The sequence below is a fragment of the Heterocephalus glaber genome, unplaced genomic scaffold, assembly GCF_053883595.1.
Source record: "Heterocephalus glaber isolate CG9 unplaced genomic scaffold, H.glaber_assembly_v1.0 deba00001790, whole genome shotgun sequence".
In the NCBI taxonomy this organism is placed as follows: domain Eukaryota; kingdom Metazoa; phylum Chordata; class Mammalia; order Rodentia; family Bathyergidae; genus Heterocephalus; species Heterocephalus glaber.
Genome location: NW_028258473.1, coordinates 4,415,314 through 4,429,816, shown reverse-complemented (window position 1 = coordinate 4,429,816; position 14,503 = coordinate 4,415,314).

Here is a 14,503-nt window from a genome sequence, read left to right as displayed (position 1 = left end):
TTACATTGTTGTTGTTAAAATCTTTTATTGGTACATTTTAGGTATACAACACAATTACATTTCTCATGGGGAATTGTACCTTTGCATAATGCATCTTGGTTCTTATTTTTTCCCCATTCCTAGCCCTCCCTTCAGCCCCTCCACCCTTCCCTATTTACAAAGGCTTTATTTCCATTTTTTCCATTTCTCAGCATTTTTCCTTTCCCTTCTTTCCTTTTCCCTGCTCCTCCCACTACCCCTACCCCTTTGGACCTTTTCTTCCTATTTTGCATTATCTATTATTCATTCTACACTCCCACCAGCAGTAGAGAAAGGTTCCTATTTCCCCACAGCCCCACCAGCATTTGTTATTGGTTGATTTCATGATAGCAGCCATTCTTTCTGGAGTGAGGTGGAATCTCAGCATTGTTTTCATTTGCAGCTCTCAAATGACCAGTGATGTTGAACATTTTTTCCTATATTTATTTGCTACTTCTACTTCTTCATCTGAGAAATGTTTGTTCATTTCAGATGCCCATTTTCGGATTGGGTCTTTAGATTTGAGAGGTCTGATCTTTTTAAGTTCTTTATAGATTCGAGATAGTAGACCTTTGTCTGAGGAAAAGCAGGTGAAGATTTTTTTGCACATTGTGGGTTGTCTCTTCACACTGCTGGTGGTTTCTCTTGCTGTGCAGAAGCTTTTTAATAAGAAGAGATCCCCCTTGTTGATTGTTTGTGCTAGTTCACAGGCAACTGAGGTTTTGTTCATAAAATCTTTTCTGCTCTATCTTCAGGAGCTGAGAAAAATGGCCTTTCTGACCCCCTGCATCTCTGTGGTGTGGATCCAGGTACTGGTGCAGCCAGATGGCCAGAGACCCAGGGGGTAGTGCTTCTGGTGGCCCGTGGGGCTCCTCAGAGTCCCTGAGATTTAATTTGATTTTTAACTTGTGTTTACATATTCTACATATTAGACCCTAATCAGATATATTATTTGAAAATATTTTCTTTCATTTTGAGGTTTGTCTTTTCACTTTCTTGATAACTTTTTATTTAAATAAAATTTTCATTATTAATTTAAATAAAATTTCCCATTGTAATAATTTAAGTCAACCCTGTAACAGTTAATCTTTTCATTTTTTTTGTGCAAGATTCACAATTCTCTAGTTCATGAAAAAATTTAGTGCCAAAATATAACACCCTGTATCTATAAAGCAGTCACCTCCATTCTTCTATTCTTGTGTACCAGGCAACCATTAATTTACCTTCTGTCTCAGGGAATTTACTTAGTCTGGATGTATCATATAAATGGAACCAAATAGTACTGCATGTGGCATTTGGTGTCTGGTTGCATTAAATTAGCACAATACTATTAAGGTTCATCCATGTTGGAGTATTCCTTAACACTCTATTCTTTTTATATCTGAATAATATTGTATTGTAAGGATATGCCACATTTTGAACAAAATCATCATTTGATGAATATTTATGTTGTTTTCTACTTTTGTTTATTATTTCACTATGAACATTAGTCTATAAGATTTTGTTTGAACACTTATTTTTAGTTCTTATATGTACATATCTAGAGGTTGAATTACTAGGCCATACATTTATTCTATGTTTAATTTGAGTAACCATCCACATAATTAGTGAAAGCTGTAACAAAGTTAAACAAACTGGATGGCTTAAACTACAGAAATGTACTATTATTTCTCAGTTCTTCAGTACGGATAAAAGTTTGGCAAGAATAGTTCCTTATAATGGATATGATAGAGTGTCTTCATCATGCTCCTCTCCCAACTTCTCATGGTTTTCTGGAAATCTTTGGCATTCCTTTGCTTGGTACAGTATGCCCTCAATCTTTGCCTCCATCTGTATATGTCTCATTACTTATGTCTGTCTCTTCACATGACATTCTTTATGTAAAGAAATCAGTCATACCCTCCAATCCACCATATTATCATCATTTTATTATTATTAATTTAACCAACTATACCTGCAATGAACCTATTTGTAAATAAGGTTACATTGTGAGGTGGTGGAAATTAGCACATTGACATGTGTTCACTGAATGGTATAATTCAATCCACAACAACACTGAATTGTTTTCTCCAGTATATACTTTACTTTATATTCACACAATTAGTGTATGAAGATTCCATTTCCCCACAGTCTCATAAACACTTGATTTTCTGATTTGTTTTATATTATATCAGTTCTATTCAGTATGAAGTGATATTTAATTGTGGTTCTGATTTGCACTGACCTAATGCCAAATTATATTAAGGAATTTTTCATGAATTTTGATTACTGTTGCTTTGTAGTAAGTTTTTAAATCAGGGTGTAAATACTGATTTTCTTTCCCAAGATTATCTTATCTTCTCAAGTCTCTCAAAATTCCATATGAATGTGATAGTACATTTTCTGATTTCTGAAAAAATAGTGGTTGCAAACTTAATAAGGATTTTATTGATGAGTTTTTTTGTCTTAATCGATGGTTATGTAGCCCAAATAATAAAAATGAAGAACAAAGTTGGAGAATTCATATATCCTGATTTCAACACTTACTACAAAATTATAGTCCTCTAAATGTGAATATAAACATATATCTAGACTATGAAAAAAACTTTTACTACTCAGAAAACAGAAAAAAAATAAAGAAACCTTGATTATGTATGGGCAAAAGATTTGAATAGAAGTTTCTCCAAAGAAGATATACAAATTACCAACAAATACCTGAAAAGATTCTCAATTTCATTAGAGAAATACAAATTAAAACCACAAGGATATATCACTTCATACCTACTAGGATGGCTATTGCAAAAAAGAAAAAATAAATAATGATAAAAATGTGAAGAAATTTGAATCTTTGCACATTATTGTTGGAAATATAAAGTGTTTCAAACACTCTGGATAAAAATTTGGTGTTTCTTCAACAAATTATCATAGAATTACTATACGGTTCAGCAATTCTATTCCTAATTATATACTCAAAATATAAAAAACAGATCTTCAAAAAATAGATGTACAATCATTCTTAGCAGCACTATTCATAATACCAAAAATACAAATCCATCTCAGATGTTCATAAATTTTATGAGTAGATTTTTTGAAAAATTATTTTATATATATAACATATATATATGACTATAGTTCAGCATGAAGAAGAATATAGTACAAGACAGAAAGACCTTAAAAATACTGTACTGAAAGTAAAGAAGTTATACGCAAAATGTCATATGTGTGATTTTATTTACATGAATTTCATTTTATCTTATTTATATTATATATTTCTATATCATTTATATGACTTTATTTATGAAATATCCAGAGCCAGTCAATCTGTAGACAGAGCATATATTGATAGCTCGAGGAGGCTGGACAGTAGGGAGAATGTGAAGCAACTGTTTAATGGATAGAATGCTTTCTTTGCATAAAAATATTTTGAAACTGCATAAAATTGGTGCCTGCACAACATTGTAAATGTGTGAAATGCTATTAAATTGTTAACTTTAAAATGTTTAATTTGGGGGCTGGGGATTTAGCTCAGTAGTTCAGCCGCCTGCCTTGTAGGCCAAAGGTCCTGAGTTCTATCCCCAGAACAAAAAAATGTTTAATTTTATACTGATATAAAATTCACCTCATTAAAATTTTAAGTAAAATATTTGCTTATAATGTCTTTTTGCCATATGGTAGTTAGTCTTGTTTATCAAATATATTTATTTTAACTTTGTGTCTTCCAGGGTTCCTATTTTCTTTTTTTTATAAGATTTTATTTTATTGGTACATTTTAGGTATACAATATAATTACATTCCTCATTGGAAATTTGCACCTTGACATAATCTCTCTTGGTTCTTATTTTTCCCTTTTCCCCTGCCTTCCCTTCAACTCCTCCATTCCTCCCTATTTACAAAGACTATTTCCATTTATTCACTTTCTCATATTAATTCCATTCCCTTCTTTCCTTCCCTCTACCCCTACCACTCCCACTTCCCCTTCCCCTTTGACCCTTTTCTTCCTATTTCACATTATCTATTTTACATTCTAGTCCTTATTAACACTTTCAGTTTCTCACACTAGAGAAACTATTTGGTATTTGTACATGTGTGTCCTATTTATTTCACTTAAGACTATCGCCTCAATGTGCATCCCTTTAGCTATAAATGTATCTAATTTCTCATTTTTATGGCTGAGTAGTACTCTACTTTATTAAAAAAAAACACATTTTCTTTATCCAGTCTCCAGATGATGGGCATTTGGGCTGCTTCCAAGGTTTAGCCATTACAAACTGTGCTGCTATGAACATGGGTGCACATATATCGCTGTGGTATGATTCTTTTAATTCTTTGGGGAAGATCCCCAGCAGTAGAATAGCAGGGTCAAAAGGGACCTGTAGTCCTAGTTCTTTGAGATATCTCCATACTTATTTCCACAGTGGTTGCAACAGTCTACACTCCCACCAATAAGGGAGCAGGGTTCAGCTTTCCCTACAGCCCCGACAGCATAAGTTAATGGTTGATTTCATGAGAGTAGCCATTCTTTCTGGAGTGAGGTGGAATCTCAGCCTTGTTTTCATTTGCATCTCTAGAATGAACAGTGATGCTGAATATTTTTTCATATGCTTATTTTATATTTCTACTTCTTTGTCTGAGAAATGTCTCTTCATTTCAGATGCCCATTTTGGGATTCAGTATTTAGATATAGTAGGTCTGTTTTTTTAAGTTGTTTATAGATTCGAGTTAGTAGACCTTTGTCTGAGGAAAAGCAGGTGAAGAATTTTTCCCACATTGTGGGTTGTCTCTTTACATTGTTGGTGGTTCCTCTTTCTGTGCAGAAGCTTTTTATTAAAAAGAGATCCCACTTGTTGATAGTTTGTGCTAGTTCACAGGCAACTGAGGTTTTGTTCATAAAATCTTTTCCTACATCAGTGTCTTCAAGAATTCTACCTAACGTCTGTTCCAGCCAATTCAGTGTTTAAATTTTAATATTTAGATCTTTAATCCATTTTGATTTTAGTTTAGGGCATGGTGAGAGATATAGGTCTAGTTTTAATCTTTGGCAAGTTGAAACCAAATTTGTCCAGCACCATTTATTAAAGAGGCTATCTTTCCTCCAGTGAGGGTGTTTGGCTCCTTTATTGAAGATGAGATGGCTGAGTGTGTCTGGAGTTGTTTCTGCATCTTCTAATCTGTTCCACTAGTCCTCAGGTCTGTTTCTTTGCCAGTACCATGCTGTTTTTATCACAGTAGCTTTGTAGCATAGTTTCAATTTGGGGGTTGTGAAACCCCCTGCCATGTCTCTGTTACCTAGAATTGCTTTTGCTATTCTGGGTCTATTGTTCCAAGTGAATTTTTGGATTGTTTTCTCAAGGTTCGTGAAGTATGCTGCTGGGATCTCAATTTAGGTTGCATTGAATCTATATAACAGTTTTGGAAGTATGCTCATTTTCACTACATTGATTCTACCTACCCAGGAGCAGGAGATGTCTTTCCATTTTCTGATATCATATTCAATCTCTCTTTACAGAGTGCTATAGTTTTCAGAGAAGAGGTCTTTGATTTCTTTTGTTAGGTTGATTCCTAGGTATTTCAGTTTTGTGGATGCTATTGTGAAAGGAATTCTTTGCCTATTTCTGTCTCAGTGAGTCTATTGCTCATGTAGAGGAAAGATATTGGTTTTTGTGTGTTGACCTTGCATCCAGCTACTCTACTGAATTTGGTTATAAAATCTAGAAGACTTTTGGTGGACTTCATAGTTTCTTGTATATAGAATATCATGTCATCTGCAAATAATGACAATTTGACTTCTTCATTTCCTATCTTTATTCCTTTTATTTCTTTCCCTTGTTTAATTTCCATGGCTAATGTTTCCAGAACTATATTGAACAGGAGTGGTGATAGTGGACATCCTTGTCTTGTTCCTGATTTGAGTGTGAAGGATTTCAGTTTTTGGCCATTTAGTATGATATTGGCTGTTGGTTTTTCATAGATAGCTATTATCAGATTGAGGTAGAGACGGTCTATTCCAAATTTTTTAGGGTTTTATTCATAAATGCACTTTGGATTTTGTCAAATGCTTTTTCTGTGTCTATTGAGATGATCATATAGTTTTTGTCCTTGGCTCTATTGATAAAGTGCATTACATTGAGTGATTTGAGTATGTTGCACCATCCCTGCATCCCTGGGATGAATTCCACTTGATCAGGGTATATGATCTTCTTGATGATCTTCTGCATTCTGTTTGCCAGTATCTAATTAAGGATTTTTCCATCTATATTTATTAGTGAGATTGGCTTAGTTCTCTTTTTCAGTTGAGTCTTTCTCTGCTTTGGGGATTAAGGTGATGCTTGCTTCCAGGAATGAATTTGGGAGTATTGCTTTCCTTTCAATTTCATTGAAGAGTTTAAACAGTAGTGGCAGCAGTTCCTCTCTAAATGTCTTGTAGAATTCAGCAGTGAAGCCATCAGGACCTGGGCCTTAGTTGGAAAGTTTTTAATTACATTTTCAATTTCATTGCCTGATATTTAGAATATCAAGGGTCATTTAGAATTTTTAGGTCTTCTTCGTTCAACTTTGGTAATTCATTTGTATCTAGGAATCTGTCTATTTCTTCTCTGTTTTCCATCTTTTTGGAGAATAGGTTCTGGAAGTAGATATTGATGATCCTCTGGATATCTGCTGGGTCTGTTTTAATTTCACCCTTTTTCTTCCTAATTGCATGGATTTGGGCCTTTCCTTTCCTTTTTCTGATAAGGTTGGCAATGGGTTTGTCAATTTTGTTGATTCTTTTGAAGAACCAACTCTTGGCTTCGTTGATTTTTTTTTGTATCATTCTCTTAGTCTCCATTGCATTGATTTCTCCTCTGATCTTTATAATTTCCTCCCTTGTATGAGCTTTGGGTTTGTCCTGATCTTCTCTTTTAGAAACTTGAGGTTCAGCATCAGGTTGTTTCACTGGGCTTGCTCTGTTTTCGTAATATGAGTATTCACTGCTATTAATTTCCCTCCTAAGACTGCTTTCATCATATACCATAGATTCTGATATGTGGTATTGTCATTGTCATTTAATTGAAGGAACTGTCTGATTTCTTCTTTAATTTCCTCTGTGACCCATTGGTTTTTTGGAAGTGTGCTGTTCAATTTCCATGTGTTTATGAATTTCTTGTGGTTTATTTTGCTATTGATCTCCAATTTTATTGCCCTGTGGCCTTATAATATACAAGGGATAACTTCAATTCCTTTGCACTTACTTTGACATGTTCTATGAGGGAGTATGTGGTCTATTTTGGAGAACAACCAGTGTGCAGGTTTACAATAATGTGAATTCTTATTTGGTGAGGTGGAAAACTCTGTAAATATCTGTTAAATTCATTTGTTCAAGAGTTCAATTGCGTTCTAATATTTATCTCAATACTTATTTTTTCTCTAGTTGATCTATCTATTTGTGACAGTGGGGTATTGAGGTCCCCCACTACTGTTGCATTAGTGCAAATATGACTTTTCATGTCTGTTAGTATTTGTTTTATATAGTTGGGTGCACTAGCATTTGGTGCAAATATTTTTATGATTGTCATCTCTTCCTGTGGGATTGTTCCTTTTATGAGCATGTAGTGTCCTTCTTTGTCCCTCTTCATCAGTGTTGGTTTGAAATCCACTTGGTCTACAAAGAGGATAGCTACTCCTGCTTTTTTTCGGGTTCCCATCCCATGAAGTATTGTTTTCCACCCTATAACTTTCAGTCTATGAGTTTCTCTTTGAATTAAGTGTGTTTCTTGTATGTAGCATATTGTTGCTTCTTGCTTCTTGATGTAGTCTGCCAGTCTATTTCTTTTGATTGGTGAGTTGAGACCATTATCATTGATAATTATAACTGATACATATTGACTTTTCGTTGTCATGACTTTTTCTTTTGGTTGGATTCTCCACCTTTACATTTCATTTCTTGCCACGCCTGATGGATTCATTCTGCTGTGCCCCCTGGGGTTTTGATTCCCATTGTCCTTCCCTAGGATACTGTCTAAAATTTTATGGAGTGCTGGTTTGGTATTCATGAAGTTCCTAAGGTGCTCTTTGTCATGAAAGTATCTTATTTCACCATCAATTTTGAATGATAGTTTTGCAAGGTACATCAATCTGGGTTGGAGGTGGTTTTCCTTTAGGGTTTGGAATACATCACTCCAAGCACTTCTTGCCCTGAGAGTTTGCACTGAGAAGTCTACTGTGATTCTGATGGGCTTTCCTTTGTATGTGATTTGTTTCTTTTCTCTTACTGCTTTTAGAATTTTGTTCTTCTCTTGGGTTTCTGGAATCCTAACTATTATATGAGTAGATTTTTTTTGATCAAGGCTAGTTGGAGTCCTATGTGCCTCAATGATCTGCAGGTCAAATTCTTTTCCCCTCCTTGGGAAGTTTTCTGCCATTACTTCTGTGAAGAGTTTTTTTTAATGTCATCTGCCCTCTCTCCTTTTTCTTCATTGACTCCAATCAGTCTTATGTTATTCTTCTTTGCATCATCTAGCAGCTGCTGGATTGATTTCTCATGTTGCCTTATAATTTTGAAGCAATTTTTCTTTTCCTGGTCACTAATTGCAATCTTATCTTCTATATCTGAAAGTCTGTCCTCATGTTGGCTCATTCTGCTGTGTAGGCTTTCAAGGGAGTTTTTAATATCCTAGAAATCTGTTTGGATCTGTTTTATGATTCCATTTGTTTCCTATGTTGGGATTCCATCATGTTCCTCAGTTCCTCTCTAGATTTATAAATCATGTCTTGCACTATTAGCACAATCTCCGCTGTTATCTGAGAAATTATTTCTCATTTCATTTTTTCCAGATCCTCTTTTGTTGCCAGTTCAAGGAGTCCAGGTGGTTGAGTATAAGAGTTTTCGGTCTCATTTCCCTTTGGGGTTGCTGTAGGTGATCTGGAAGTCTGGTTTTGAGACTTATTTATGTGTCTTCTCATTTCAACTTGGGGGTTGGGGTGGGGTGGCACTGTTGGTGCCTGCATCGCTCACCTCCTCTGTGCTGGGAGTGGTGGAATGATGGCCTAGAAGCACCTTCTTCTGTGCTCAAATGGTGTAACGGTGGCCATGAGGCCCCTTCCTCTGAGCTGGGAGTGTTGGAAGAGTGGTCCAGAAGCCCCTTCCTCTGTGCTGGGAGTGGTGGAACAGTGGCCAGGAGGCCCCTTCCTCTGCACTTGGAGCAGTGGAACGTTGGCTGGGAGGCCCCTTCCTCTGTGCTGGGAGCAGTGGTATGGTGGCCTGGAGGCCCCTACCTCTGTGCTGGGAGCAGAGGTACGGTAGCCCAGAAGCCCCTTCCTCTGCAGTGGGAGTGGTGGAATCCAGGGTTCCTATTTTCATAAGATCATTTTCACTTCAATTCTATAAAATATCTTGATAATCTAAGATTTTGTGTTATTATATTTTCCCAAATCTTTATATTTGGAAGGTCTTCACTTTTATCATGCCATGGGAGTCCCCACCTGTTACGGCTTATATCTAGATGTCCCCTCAAAGCCTCTTGCACTCACAGATGGGGCTTTTAGTAGGTAGCTGATTCATAGGTATGTAATACTCAATTAAGAGTATGATAACTGCATCGGTCCACTGATTTGTTTAGCATAGCTCTGGGTATGGATAAAGGGAAGGCCCACTGTTGGTGTGGGTAGTGTCAGTCAATAGGTTTGTAGCCTGAATGGAATAAAAAGAGAACGAGAGTCTCACTGCTTTCTTCCTCTTGCCTGCTATGCCATGAACTATTTCTCCTCTCCAATGCCACTCTGACATGACAGCCTGCCTTGGAGCCATTTGTCTATAAAATAAAACTTCTACAAACCATGAGCAAAATAAACCTTCCTCCTTTAACTAGTGGTCATTGGGTATTGTGTCTCAGTGATAAAAAGAAAGGACTATACCTCTCAATTTCTATAACAGGTAAACTAAGCTATTCCTGCTTTGTAACTTTACTCTCTATCTTCACTGTAACTGTTGCATTAAAAATACTTGTACATTTCATATCTCTGCTTTACTAAAGCTTATGCAGCCACTCAAAAAACTTTGATAAAATCAAGTGATTTGTCTTCAAAGGACCATTTTAAATACAGCCATACCTGTAAAATTACTGAGTCTTCAGACTCAAATACAGAGTTAATTCTCTTTCCTCTGTGCTTTTTCATATTTTGTATGTGTCTTTGTTAAAGCACTTTTGACATTGTGCATTAGTTGCCTGGTATCTACTTGATTTGATTGAGAATATATTTATATCGAAGCCTAGAGTTCACTTATGTCTGACTTTATCTGTGTCCTGTTTTTCTTCAGACCTCATAATTTTCAAGCTATATGTATCTATGCAGTCTTTTATGTTTTGTTCCAGCTTTCATGGACATCCAGGAGTTCTTTCACTGCAAATAATCCCTCTTCTTTTATTGGGTTTTCATTCCCCTTTCTTTGGTAACCTTTTAAAATTTAATTCAAGGATACTGTTTCAGTGCAGAGAATCATATATTTCTCCTTACATATACTCCCTATCCCCATTCCATTTTGTTTATAGCCAAATGTATTAGTTAGATTTCCAATTACGGGGGCACAATACCCAAAGCCCACATCTTAAAGGAGAAAAGGTTTATTTGGCTCATGGTTTCAGGGGATTCAGTCCATGGTCACCTTGCTTCATGGCAGAAACTTCATGGTCAAAGGGCATGGTGAACAAAGCTGCTGAGTTCATGGCAGCTAGAAAGTAGAGCAGGGAAACAGTGCCAGAGTGAAAGGTGCAAGGGACAAGATATACTAATAAAGATCAGGCCAAGACCCACACCATCACACCCAAAAATGTAGTGGACCAATCTCTTGGGCAGTTTCCAAGCCAATCAACTTTACATAATAAAGCTTAACTACCACATCACAGAACTCCTAACATGTTTTAATGATCATTATTTAGTCATAGTTTTACATATTATGTACAATGGACTGAATGGGTGGATCTTCAGAAGTTAAGTAAGCTTAGGTGAGATCTTAAGTGAAGGGTCATAGTTCAATAGAAATAATGACCTTATAATAAGAGAAAGAAAGTATACAGAGCAGGGAGGACATAGGAAAAAAATCCTTATCCATAAGCCAGAAAAAGAACCTCACCAGAATCTGAGACTAGCATCCTGATCTTGGACTTCTTAGCCTCCAGAATTGTGAAAAATAAAAATCTAATGTTTAAACCATTCAGTCTGTGTTATCATTCTGTGGTAGATCAAGGGAAAAAAATAAACAGATTTTGGTATTTAGAAGTGGGATGGTGCTGTAAACAAATACTTAGCAATGTGAAAGTAGTTTTGTAATTGAGTAATGAATAAAAGGCTGCTGGAGTTTGAAAGTCCACGCTAGAAAAAGCCTGCATTTCTTGAAAAGTGCATGTTGGGTGAAATATTGATGTTAAAGGTGATTCTAGTGAGAACTAAGAAAAAAGAGTGGAAGAAAAAGTCTCTATTTAAAAGAATACATGTATAGAATATTGGTAGAAATATGTATGCTGAAGTTTATCCTGCAGCATTCTCAAATTGAATGAGGAGGTTACTGAAAAAGGGCAGAAAATAAATTTTTGTTATAAAGTAACAAAGAATATGGCTAAACTGTGAGGAGCTTCTGTTGTTTGATGGAAAGTAGAATTTGTGTGCAATGAAATTGGATATTTTCCTGAAATTTGTAAGCAAAATATTATAGGTCTGGCCTGGGTCCCCATAATTGCTTGTAGTACAATGCAAAACTGCTAAGATTAATTTAAGATATTTTTAAGAAAATAAAAACAAAAAAACAAAGTTTTGGAAAATTTTCACTATATCCACATTGAGAAAATAAGAAAACTTGTCCTGAAGCTAACTTTAAAAATGCAACTAAACCACCATTTGATAAGGAGATTAGCAAGGGTGTTTATGGGTTTTAATCATAAATTTAAGAATCCACCTCAGCAAGACCCAGGAATAGAGATAAGATTACAGCATCAAACTCTGCCAGTTGGGATTAAAGAGAAGAAAAAAATGAGGAGAAAGTTGGAATGAGAGAATGAGGAGAATTACAAGGTGTTAGATGTTTTAGATTCTATAGGAAGGGGCAAGAGAGTTACCTGGTTGAGAATGTGTTATCTTATGAGCAAAGAGAAGAATAACCACTAAGGTGATCAGGGCTTGGAAGGACTGCCATTCCCACAACAATCCTGGGCTCAGAGTTGAGCCCTCTTCAGTTTCAATACACCTTGCCACTGCAAAAAGCCTCATGGGTGGAGTCTCTGTCCAGAGTCAAAGGGCCAGGACTGCCACTAAGGACTTAAGGACAATGTTGCTGCCCTCCTCAGTCAGTGTGGATGGAGGAAGATTGAGTTAAAGGTGATTACTCTCAAGCCTTAAGATTTGACGTAATTTGTTCTACTGGGTTTTAGACTTAATACCTATCACTCTTTTCTTCCAATTTCTTCTTTTTGGAATGTGAATGTCTAGCCTATGCTTGCCTCACCACTGTATTTTGGAAGCACATAACTTGTCTAGTTTCACAGGTAAGGTTCGTCACTGAAGAGGAATTTTGCCTTGGGTTGAATTCTATCTCAAGTATCACCCATACTTGATGACATTTTTATGAGACTTAATAGTTGATGCTAGAATGAATAAAGACTTTTGAAGCTGTTGAGATGGAATGAATGTATTTTTACATGTGACAGAACATGAATTTTGTGGGTCAATGGCAGAATTCTATGGATTGAATTGTGTTCCTCTGAAATTCATGTGTTGAAGCTTTAACCTTCAATGTGACTAATCTGGAGATATCAGAGCCTTTAGGAGGTGAAGTTGAATGAGATCATAAGGGTAGAGCCCTAATCTGATAGTGGTAGTGGCATTATAGAAGGGGATGAAATAATTTCCCTCTCTGTTTCTCTCTGTCACTTTCTCTCCATGTGTTTCTCTCCTTTTCTCTTTTTCTCTCTCTCCTCTCTCCAACAAATGAGGACACATCAAGAAGGTGTCTGTCTACAAGCTGGGAAGTGTCTTCATTTGAAACTCACCATTGGCTCACAACTTGATCTTTTATTTTCCAGTTTCCAGAACTGTGAGAAAATTACCCAGTATTTATTTTCTTATGGCACACAGAGCACACTAATATGCTATGTCTACAATTTTCACACCGGTGACTATTTGTCTTTCTTAAAACTCTTTTCTTGGCTTAAGAGATCTGATGTACTCAATGTTTTCACCTCTTGCCTGGTCACTTTTAGTTTTCTTTAATATAGCTCTTCCTAATTTTCCTCAACTCTTGATGTAACCCAGGTTTCCATTCTTAGGCCATAGCTCTTTTCTGTGTACATGCTTGTTTTGGGAAACTTGTCAACTTTCATTGCTTCAACCTCTTCTTTGAACAAGTTCATTGAAATTGAGCTAGTATCTGTCTTTATTCTCTGCTATGCCCCTAATGCAAATCACAGTGTTTGACAGGTAATCAATGCTCAATATATATTTGTTGACAAGTTGGATGCTTAGTCAATGCCTCTAAAAATCTATATCATGCCTCTTGATTTCTAACTATGTATATCTAAATGTTTCCAGATGTTCCTAGCTGAAGATGAAGAGACATTTTATGAATTCCTCAAACTAAATATGTCTGCAACTGAAGCTATCTTCCTCTAACACCCAATGCCTTTCCCTTCAAATTTCTTAACAAAATGCACAAAGACTTTCAGTGCTCTCTTGATCTCACTTCTCAGTCCTATCTCATATTTTCCTACCCACTTAGTACCTGCCATAGCATCCTCTTGAGAGTATAAATTCTTCATTGAAAGAATATTAGTCCATAAAAACCCATCATATGCATTGTGTACCTAAGCATCAAATTGCTCACTTCTTTAAAAATGTATAACTTTTTTTTACTTAAACACAAAGCATTCACAAAAAATTTAATTTTATTAAATGCACTATATTTTAAAATTCCAATTTAAAAATTAACTGCCTATTCAATGTGGAAAGTGAAAAATATGAGAAAAAGTGATCCGTTTATAATATTATCAATCAAAAAAGTGGTACATTCTAGTAAATAGTATTTATTATACTTTTATACTTATGCAAATATATGGCAGAAATGTGATTATGTTTGGCATAATTATGATTATATTTTATATCTAATCTTGCATCATTTTTATTTGTTGGACATTCTAAGAATTTTTCTTTTAAAGAAATTTTTATGAGCATTTTATTGATCCCATAGAATTTCAGCTTTGTAAAAAAACTTCTAAAAATTGTTTTAGAATAGCCATAATAGGGACTTAATGGATTAAAGGCATGAATATTCTCACATTTATTACTAACATGTTGAAGGGTTACACCAATTTTTACTTCCACTTATACTATATGCTCGTAATGTTACTCACATTAACATTTTTAAAATTTGCTACTTTTAGAAAGAATACTTATCATTTTAATTAATTTCATACAAATAGTGGCAATATTTTCCTGTTGATATTTATACTTGTTGTAGTTACTGATTACATAAAATAAATTTATT